The sequence below is a fragment of the Rhinopithecus bieti genome, unplaced genomic scaffold (genome assembly GCF_001698545.2).
Source record: "Rhinopithecus bieti isolate Rb0 unplaced genomic scaffold, ASM169854v2 scaffold_76550, whole genome shotgun sequence".
Lineage (NCBI taxonomy): Eukaryota > Metazoa > Chordata > Mammalia > Primates > Cercopithecidae > Rhinopithecus > Rhinopithecus bieti.
Window position 1 is genome coordinate 618,780 of NW_016828762.1, and position 10,887 is coordinate 629,666.

The 10,887-nt window shown below is 46.2% G+C and overlaps 1 long non-coding RNA gene across 1 annotated transcript; it reads right to left on the reverse strand.

The window, feature by feature from the left end:
• Positions 1–1,745: 1,745 nt before the first annotated feature.
• On the reverse strand, positions 1,746–9,619 carry LOC108523824 (uncharacterized). The gene is made up of 3 exons (XR_001883903.1): positions 9,544–9,619; positions 7,650–7,756; positions 1,746–1,870 (listed from the first exon to the last, which is right to left on the reverse strand). It is a non-coding gene; the product is annotated as an uncharacterized LOC108523824 (long non-coding RNA).
• Positions 9,620–10,887: the final 1,268 nt, after the last annotated feature.

A 10,887-nucleotide genomic window follows, 5' to 3' on the forward strand; every position in this document is an offset into this window, starting at 1 on the left:
CTCCCATTTGGAATAGCTGAATTTACCCAATGCCTGTACCCCCATTGTATCTAGGAAGTAACTAAATTGCATTTGATTTTACAGGCTCATAGTGGAAGGGATTTGCCTCTTCTCAGATGAGACTTTGGACTGTGGACTTTTGAGTTAATACTGACATGAGTTGAGACTTTGGGGGACTGTTGGGAAGGCATGATTCATTTTGAAATGTGAAGATATGAGGTTTGGGAGGGGCCAGGAGTGGAAAGATGTGGTTTGACTCTGTGTCCCTAGCCACATCTCATCTTGTAGCTCCCATAATTCCGAAGTGTTGTGGAAGAGACCCCATGGGAGATGATTGAATTGTTGCAGCAGTTCTTTCCCATGCTGTTCTCCTTATAGTGAATGGGTCTCACGAGATCTGATGGTTTTAAAAATGGGAGTTGTCCTACACAAGCTTTTTTTTTTTTTTTTTGCCTGCCACCATCCACGTAAGATGTGACTGGCTTCTCCTTATATTCCACTATGATTGTGAGGTCTACCAATCCACGTGGAACTGTGAGTCTACTTAAGCCTCTTTCTTTTGTAAATTGCCTGGTCTCGGGCATGTCTTTATCAGTGGCATGAAAACAAACGAATACAAGGTCTTACATTTAAGTCTTTAATCATTTTGATTTGACTTTTGTATATGGCAAGAGATAGGAGTCTAGTTTGATTCTTCTGTATATGGTTGTCCAGTTTCCCCAGCAACATTAATTGAAGAGAATGTCTTTTCCCCAGTGTATGTTCTTGGTGCCTTTGTTGAAAATCAATTCACTGTATGTGTGCGGGTTTGTTCCTGGGTCTGTACTGTGTTCCATTGGTCTATGTGTCTGTTTTCATGCCAGTACCTTTCTGTTTTGAGTACTATAGCTCTTTAGTATAATTTGAAGTCAAATAATGTGATTCTACTAGTTTTGTTCTTTTTACTTAAGACAGCTTTAGCTATTCTGGGTCTTTTGTGGTTCCATATAAATTTTAGGATGGGTTCTATCTATTTTTTTGAAAAATATTATTGATAGGGATTGCATTGAATCTTTAGATTGCTTTGTGTATATGGAGATTTTAACAATATTGATCTTTCTAATGTGTGGACATTGAACATCTTTACATTTTGGTGTCCTCTTCAATTTCTTTCATCAAAGTGTTTTATAGTTTTTGTTATAGAGCTTATATACTTCTTTGGTTAATTCCTAGGTATTTAATTTTATCAGTTCATTTCTTCAACATGATGTGCACTAGGAATCATTTTTCTTGTTGTTTTGTGGCACCTGTAGTAAATGACCCATTTCTTATGAACACAATGGGGCATTTTGGTATTTAATTTATAATCATAAAATGTAAATTAACTTATATCACTCCTACACTCAAAATTTTCTAGTAGTTCTCCACCATATGCAGAGTAGAAGCTAATGGCTTTATGGTTATCCTCAAGATCCCACATGATTGCTTTCTGACCTTATCTCTGTCTTAATTTAATTTAGGAGAGCTAAATAATTAAACATGAGGCTAAAGTACATAAAAAGTGGCAGCCTTTTATTGCAAATATGCACACACTCTCGGGTGAGGTTCTCTGGTCCTCAGGTAGGGGGCCAGGGAAGTCGCGCCGGCCTCTGCCAGCAGTGGACTTTTATACATTGGCACTGGAAGGGGGAGGGCAGTGGGTGGGATAGGGGCGTGATAGGGGCGTCTCCATAGGCGTGGCCGGGTAAGTTTCGATTTCTTCTGATTGACGTCACCTGGTGCATGCTCAGTTGATCTGCTTTTTCCTGGGTAAGTTTCTATTTCTTCTGATTGACATCACCTGGTGCATGCTCAGTTGATCTGCTTTTTCCTGGGCACAGGCTGAACTTTCCTGCACGCAGGCAAGTTGTTGATGAAGAACCCGGAAGCAACAGGGACTGAGCCATCTTGTTTTCCCTCCTCCATTTTGTCCCTCCTCCCTCACCCAAACAGTCCAATCTTTTATTGATTATAAGAATTTGGGGTGCTGTTGTCTGTCTGGCTGCTTCCTGCTGTTAAGGGGCATAGTTAGGGTCTGAGGTTGGCAGTTGGACATAGGGATGCAGGAGCATTTGGTTGAAGGTGACTCGGGTGATTTCTTGGACCCTGGCTCGGATAAATTTTATTAGAATGGGAGCAAAACATAAGGCAAGGCAGAGGATAAGTATGGGAATTAGAAAGGGAAGCATCTGCTGTACTACAGGCAGCAGCCATATCGGTGGTCCGGGAGTTAAGGGGGCGTTAAATAGTTGAAGGTCCTTTTTGATTTTGTTTAAAGTCTGAATATTGGTATCCACTAGGCCTGATTCATCGATGTAGTAACAACATTCTTCTCCAAGGAAAAGGCACGTTCCCCCTTTTTCAGCAATAAGAAGGTCTAGTGCTCGTTTGTTTTGTGCTGCTAGCTGGGCTACTGAGGTGATTTGGCGTTGTAAAGAGGCTAGACTTCCTGTCGAGGCTTCTATGGCTGCTTGAACTTGGGTGGAAAGTGTTTGTGTGGATTGAATAGAGTGAGTCAGGGCCCCTGTTCTGAGTCCTGAGGCTACCAGGGATGATGCTAGGGAAACCCCGATAACTAAGGGAAGAAAAACGGCCCACTTTTGGATTGTATTGCTGGAAGTGGTAAGCTGTGAAGCTAGCTCAGATAATTCTCCTTCGTCATATAGGGTTAAACCAGGCACTAAAGACACCAGAACGCAAAGGGATTGGGTGATGGAGGTGGGGTTAAGGATTTTGGATAAAGTTTGGTCACGCCAGAAGTAGCCGCCAACAGGGGCCGTCTGGGTCTTGCTGGGAGCTTGAGTGTGATTACACCATGAAAGGTTGGGAGTAGAGCAGCAGAAAGGAAGGGTTTGACTTTCTGGATCATGGTATAACGAGACTTGAGGCAAGGATGTTGCTTGAGAGGAGCTGGTAGGGTTGGTGGTGATATTGAAAGCGGCTGGCAGAGTGACCGCCACTAAGGGAGGTTTTCTGAGTGTAGCGCAGAGGAAGCAGTGGGAGAGATTTTTCAGTCCAACTGCCTTTGTTAAGTTAAGTCCTTGGCGTATAAGTGTCAACCATGAGAATGGGTTTCATTGTTAGGGGGTAGTGGGTCTTCATTGTTAGGGGGACTTAACTGTTTTTGTAGTTTCTGTTCATGAGAGTGTATGGCCGAGTTTAAATTTTTTTAATTTTGTAGGGCCTGTACACTCTTAGCGAGATGTACGTGTTGTACGTATACTCTCTTTATTTGGATGGTTGCGGTGGGATATGAGGAAAAAGATGTTGCATATAGTCCACCTTTAACTCCCTGGGCCCACCAAGGGTCCCAGGGATCCTTAATATGAAGAATATATTTTCCTGATGTTAAATTTCTTGCAAAAGGTCGATCTTTGGGGGTACAATAGCCATTTTCACACATTAAGCCTATCTCATGCATGTTGCAATAGTTGTATGGACACCCCAGATTGGTCTCTTGCCAGTAATTTTTACAATTATATTCAGTTTGGTCATACAAGAAACATATGACTGGGCGGTGGTAGTTGCTGACAGAACTTAGGTCAAAGTTAAGGAAGAGAGCAGCTTGGCAGCCCTGGGGGGAGCAATCTGCAGTACCCTGCATTGCTAAATGTACCTGATTGTTAGTAGACCAGGTTTCAGTTATAGAAAATCTCCATATAAACTTAGGATTAGTAGGAATAACTGGGGGAATTAGAGTGAACCATAATAATGGTAACAAAGGTGTAGCGGGTAAGTTCGACATGCTGAAATCACAAACGGCACTCTGTCAAGCTAGGTCTTCTATGAGAGTAAAAAGTCGGGAGACCTACTGGTTGGGGGATGTGTCGGGAAGGAGGGTATCTATGGGGTCTATGAGGGAATAGTCCGTTATGTTAAGGTGAAGAATAGTGAGGAAGCGAGAAAATTTGAGGAGGGTGTGGCTCATCTAACTTGTCTCTACCTTGGTGATTTTAGACGGGTGGGCAACAGTTGGGTGGACTGCCACTTAGCCTGAGGGGCTGGGCTCTCTTCAGCAAGCTAGGTCTTCTATGAGAGTAAAAAGTCGGGAGACCTACTGGTTGGGGGATGTGTCGGGAAGGAGGGTATCTATGGGGTCTATGAGGGAATAGTCCGTTATGTTAAGGTGAAGAATAGTGAGGAAGCGAGAAAATTTGAGGAGGGTGTGGCTCATCTAACTTGTCTCTACCTTGGTGATTTTTAGACGGGTGGGCAACAGTTGGGTGGACTGCCACTTAGCCTGAGGGGGCTGGGCTCTCTTCAGCTGAGTAAAATGGACCCAGGAACTGTGACCTAAGAGCTTGGCTGCTGTAGAAGTAGTAAGAATTACTGTATATGGGCCCTTCCACATAGGAGTAAGGCCCTTTGCATGTAGATCCTTGAGTAAAACCTGGTCACCTGGAGAAAGGGCCGAGGGGGTGTCTGGATTTCCTTGTGTAGGTGGGGGGAGTGACCTTTCGGCATGTTCTCTAAGTAATTGTCTTAAGAGAGAGAGATAGGGCAAGTAGGGTGCCAGCGGTGTGGGGAGGGTAGGGAGTTCTTGCAATATGAGGGGACGCCCGTATACTAGTTCAAAAGGACTGAGGCCCGTGGGGCCTCTAGGTGCAGCTCGTAGCTGGGTAAGGGCAAGGGGAAGCAAGGTTACCCATGATTGACGTGTCTCTATGGAAGTTTGGTTAATTGTTGCTTGATGAGTCCATTGGCTCGTTCTACCTTTCCAGATGACTGAGGATGGTATGGAATATGTAGCTTCCAAGTAATGTTGAGAGAATCTGCTACTAGCTGGATTACCGTGGAAATAAAGGCCAGGCCGTTATCAGATTGGATTGACCGGGGAAGCCTAAAATGAGGAATGATTTGTTCTATGATAATGGAGGCCACGATGGATGCACTTTCTCCTGTGGTGGGGTAGGCTTCTATCCATCCTGAAAAGGTATCTACCAGGGTGAGTAGGTAACGAAGCTTTTTGTGCGTAGGCATATGGGTGAAATCAATTTGCCAGTCTTCTCCGGGTTGATGTCCCCTAAGCTGGTGACTTGGGTGGGTGTTGCATATTGCCCCCTGAGCATTTGTCTGTAGGCAGATTAAACACTGTTGGCCGATTTTCTTGAGGTGAGAAAGAAGGGATGGGCACTAAATGATGGGGTTTAAAAAGTTGTACAGAGCCTTGTGTCTGATGTGTAAAGAGTTGTGGATATCCCTTAAGATGTGTTGTGTTTGAGCTTCACGGAGGATGACACAGTTATGGATAAAGATCTATTGGTCAGGGGTTATAGTTGCATATGGGTTCTGTAAAAGCTTATTTTTCTCTTCTGAGGAATAAGAAGGGGTGTATTGAGGAGTTAAGAAACATAGGGATTGAGGTTTTTCTGTAGATAGTGCTATGGATTTTGCAGTGGCATCAGCCAAGTTATTACCTTGGACAATGGGGTTGGTAGGTTTTTGATGTCCTTTGCAATGAACTATAGCTACCTCTTTTGGGGAGGGTAGAGCTTCTAGCAATAGTTGGATATGTTTCCCATTTATGATAGGGGTTCCTTTGGTAGTTAAGAACCCACATTCTTGCCAGAGGACGGAGTGTGTGTGTGCTATCGTGTATGCATACTTGGAATCAGTATATATATTAACTGTCTTTCCTCAGAAAGATGGAGTGCCCGGGTTAAGGCAGTGAGTTCTGCCTTTTGTGAGGTTGTGCCTAATGGTAGAGGCTTGGCTTCTATTACCTGTGTGTTAGTGACTACTGCATATCCCGCATGTCTGTTTCCATGGGGGTCAACGAATGAATTCCCAACTACAAAGAATGTCAGTTGTGGGTCTGGGAGGGGTTGATCCCGTAAGTAGAGATGAGTTGGGAGAGCTGACTGGATAATCTCTGGGCATGAGTGCTCTGGTGTGTGTGAGGTATTTGGGGTAGGCAGGAGAGTAGCAGGATTGAGAGAAGAACAGGTGGCTATTTTAATGTCAGGATTTTCTAAAAATAAGACATGGAATAATTGTATGCGGGAAGGAGTGAGATGACTGATGCATTTGTGGGAAATTAGGTCTTGGAGGCGATGTGTGGAATGGACCATAAGGGGGCCTCCTAAGGTAAGTTTTAAAGCTTCTTTGGTTAGTTCTGCCACTGCAGCAAGAGCGCATAGGCAGGGCTACCATCCATGTACTGTGGTGTCTAGTTGCTTAGAGAGGTAAGCAACTGGCCTGAAAGTTGTTCGTATCGGTTGAGCCAAAAGACCTGTGGCTACCTTTTGACGTTCATCAGTGAAGAGGTGGAAGGGGTAAAAGGGGTTGGGTAAGGAGAGAGTAGGGGCAGACAAGAGGCATGATTTAAGGTGTGTGAAGTGTGTAGCTATTAATTTTGGGTCTGATAGGGGTCCTGTTGGGGACTCCTTGGCAGCTTGGTAGAGGGGCTTAGCCAAGACCCCAAAATTTGGGATCCAATGTCGGAAGAATCCTCCGAGACCTAAAAAGGATAGAATTTCTTCTCCGTTAGATGGGGGGATGAGACTCTGAATGAGACTTAATCTGTCTGTAGTCAGTGATTTGGACACTGGGGTGAGTTCTATGCCTAGGTATATAACCATGGGAAGGCAAAGTTGGGCCTTTTGTTTGGTAATCCTATAGCCCAGTCTACCTAAGAAGTTAAGTAGGGTGGCAGTATCCTGCAAGGAAATGTCATGTGAGGGGCTACATAGAAGTAAATCATCGACATACTGGATAATGGTGCTAGAGTGGATTGGGCACTGGGCCAGGTCTTTGGCCAATGCCTGCCCAAAGAAATGGGGCTGTCTCGGAAACCTTGGGGAAGAACCGTCCAGGTGAGTTGAGTAGAAGTATGGGTTTCAGGATCTTCCCAAGTGAAGGCAAAGAGAAAGTAGCAATCAGGATGTAGAGGAATAGAAAAGAATGCATCTTTTAAATCAAGGACAGTGAAGTGGGAGGTCTCAGGAGGTATACGTGATAAAAGAGTATAGGGGTTAGGGACTACAGGGTGTGTTGGGATTACTGCCTCATTAATAATACATAAGTCTTGGACTAGTCTGTAAGCTCCTGAGAGTTTCTTGACAGGGAGGATGGGGGTGTTGCATGGAGAATGGGTAGGGATTAACATCTGCTGTTGCAGTAGACGGTCAATGATGGGTTTGATTCCTTGCCAGTGACGCAGTGGGAGAGAGAACTGAGGGCAAGGCGGGAAGTGGGTAGAGTCTTTTAGGTGGATAAGGACCGGCAGATGGTATCAAGCAACGACTGGGGTAGATGTATCCTGCACCTGAGGGTCGACTGGCACCGGGAACACTGGGGAAGGTGGATTGGGGTCTTGATTATGGGTACACAAAGGCATTATTAGGGTAACGTTGGAGCCAGGGAGGGGATGAGAGGGTAGGTTAATGGATGCCTTATCTTGGTTAAGATGTCTCGTCCTAAAAGGGGGGTGGGACAGGAGGGCATGATGAGAAAAGAGTGAGCAAAACATGCATAGTCCAGACAACAGTTTAACATTGGGGTCTGGGGAGAATTACATGGCTTACCGTCTACCCCTACTACTGAAATAGTGGAGGGTTGGCTAGGTCCACTATAGGATGGCAAAACTGAGTAGGTAGCCCCCGTATCGACGAGAAAAGAAATTGGCTTACCCGCTACCTGTAGCGTTACCCTGGGCTTGGCGAGGGTGACCCGGGTCTCCAAGTGTGGGCACCGTCAATCGTTGTCAAGGTGTAGGAGCTGGAAGGGGCCTTCTGACCTTTGAGGAGAGGCACCATGTTGAGGCACGGTGCCCGTCCTGATAGTGGGGCAATCAGACTTCCAATGCCCCTCCCGATGACAGACTGGACATGGCGCGGTAAGCAGGCGAGGATTTGGGCACATTTTTGCCCAATGCCCAGTTGTGCCACACTTAAAGCATGGACCAGACGGAATGGCCGGCTTGGCCTGAGGACACTGGTTTGCCCAGTGTCCTGGGTCTCCGCATTTATAGCAGGAGCCCTTAGGAGACCTATCTTTGGTTTTCCATGCCGGCAAAGTGGGCAACGCGGGTTGGAGGGCAGCCACTAAAGCTTGTACTTGGAGGGCGGCCTTCTGCTTTACCCTGGTTTGTCGAAGAGCTTCCGCTGTTTCTTCCCTAGAGTTAAAACCCTTGAAAGCCAACTTGACTAATTCCTGAATGGGGGTTTAAGGCCCATCTTCAACCTTTTTTAGCTTCTTTCGAATATCTGAGGCTGACTGAGAAATAAAATAGGAGGCTAGGACAGCTGCCCCTGCTGGGGAGATGGGGTCTAGCCAGGTAAATTGGGCTAGTGCCTCTGTAAGGCGATTTAGGAAGGTAGCCGGGTTCTCATCTGGGTGTTGGATAATTTCCTTCAGTTTATCAAAATTGACCACTTTGTTAGAGGCTGCCTGCATACCGGCCAAGAGACATTGAATCATAATGTCCTTCCTACGGTGGCTAGGCTGCTGTGGTTGGTAGTCCCAATCTGGTTCTCTGGACGGGACAGCCATCTCTCCTAACAGGACGGTGGCATCGGTTAAATGCCATTGGTCTGCATGTTGCCTGGAGGCTGCGAGAATGCACTCTCTTTCCTCTGGGTTAAGGGAGGAGGACAAAATCACCTGTAAGTCATGCCAGGTTAGATCATATGCCTGACATAGGTATCGAAACTCCTTGGAATATAGGGTGGAGTTGGCTGAGAAGTTGCCCAGCCGGTTTTCAATTTTGGAAAGATCTGCCAAGGAAAAAGGGACATGGACTCTAACTAGTCCTTCAGCTCCGGCGACCTCTCAGAAGGGGGTCAGTAAATTGGTAGGAGAGGTAGGGTTAGGTTGATTAGTGGAAAGTTGATTTGTAAGGTTTGGTATGGTGGTCTTTGAGCAGGTATGGGCTGCAATGGGAGAAGTGAGAGGAGTGGCTGAAGAAGGAGCCTCCAGAGGGGTGGTGGGAGGCCCATAGGGAGGGGTGAAGGGAGTGGCTGAGCGAGGAGTGTCGGAAGGGGCAGTGGGAGGTCCATAGGGAGGGGGGTTGGAAGGTTGGGAGGGAGGTGCCCTGCCGTCGGCCCCATCTGAAATGGAGGTGGAGTCCTCCTCTGTTGTTGAGGCGGGGGCAAGGGCTGGGTTTTGGCTAACAAGACCTGGGCCATTGAACATTGATTGGGTGCACAGGTCTGGGCGAGAGCGCAAGTCCCAAAAGCCTTGGACATAATTAATTTCTGACCACTTTCCTAGCCTCTGACAGAAATTAGAAAGGTAGTAGAATATTATAGTCAAGCGTACTTTCAGGTGGCCATTGAGATTGGTTGTCCAATTTATATTGTGGCCATGCCACCGTGGAGAGGAAAATTAGTCTTTTCCGTTTTAGATCCTGAGCCAAATGTAAGGTTTGTAAATTTTGGAGGAGACAACCTAAGGGAGTGTTCCTAGGGATTTTTGACTGTGAGGTTCCCATTGCCCTAGCTGACAGAAACGGAAGCCGGTCTTGGGCACTGGCAAAGCGTCCTTTGCCGCTGTTAAAGACTGGGGACTCGTGGAGCCACTTACGAAAAGAGAGAGAGAGAAAAACTTCAAGACAGATATTTCTGGGTTGAAGTTCTCCCGGCAGCCACCAGGTGGCCTAAGCCTGGAGCGTGCGCATGACTTCAGGCCGAAGGGACTACGGACTGGACAAACTAGGGAAGGGGAACACTCATCCAAGATGGAGACTTCAGAACGGTGGCAAAAAGGAGCCCGAACGCTTGATGTGCCCAGGAAGGTCTCTGGAGCTGGAGTAGTTGGTTCGTGAGGGAGGAGGTTCCCAGGACCCCCAGAGGGACCCTAAGGAGGGGTCTCCTCCCGGGTTTCGGCACCAACTGTCTTAATTTAATTTAGGAGAGCTAAATAATTAAACATGAGGCTAAAGTACATAAAAAATGGCAGCCTTTCATTGCAAATATGCACACACTCTCCGGTGAGGTTCTCTGGTCCTCAGGTAGGGAGCCAGGGAAGTTGCGCTGGCCTCTGCCAGCAGCGGACTTTTATGCATTGGCACTGGAAGGGGGAGGGCAGTGGGCGGGATAGGGGCGTGATAGAGGCATCTCCATAGGCATGGCCGGGTAAGTTTCGATTTCTTCGGATTGATGTCACCTGGCGCATGCTCAGTTGATCTGCTTTTTCCTGCGCCTGGGCAAGTTGTTGATGAAGAACCCGGAAGCAACTAGGACTGAGCCATCTTGTTTTCCCTCCTCCATTTTGTCCCTCCTCCTTCACCCAAACAATCTCTTTTTCCCGGCTTCCACACCTTACTGTTCTTATTACAGGCATCAACATTTCCTTCCTGTGGCCTTTACCTTAGCTCTTCCCTCCCTCTAGAACACTTTGCCTAGAAATAATCTGCGGGGCTTTTTTCTCCACTGTTTGGAGGCTTTGCTCAAATGCCTCCTTCTCAGCAGATAGATTTAAAGTGGCTATGCTCCCTCCCTGCTTCCCAACACATTTGCCATGCTCTACTTCATTCTTCCAAACCACTTTCCTCAGTATGCTTCAGAATGTATTTATGTATTATTTTCATTGTTCTCCACTCTCTCAAATGCAAACTCTATGGAGCTAGGGAGTCTATGTATCCAGTGATGCATCTTCAGCATCTACAACACAATAATTGAAGAAATAAATGCATAGAAATGCCCATTAAGCTTTCAAAGTGCTTATAGGAAGTCAGCCAATATCTAATTATTTGAACTCTGCTCATTATATTGCTTCTGACCGGTGGCTAGCAAATTTAGTAGATTGGAAATATATAAAATTTTCCCCAATGACCGCCCCCCAACCTCAGCTCCAATCTCTTTTAAGACACTTAATTTCCCTATGTTCGGTCTAAAATATTTGAAGCAATAACATTAAGTTCTTATA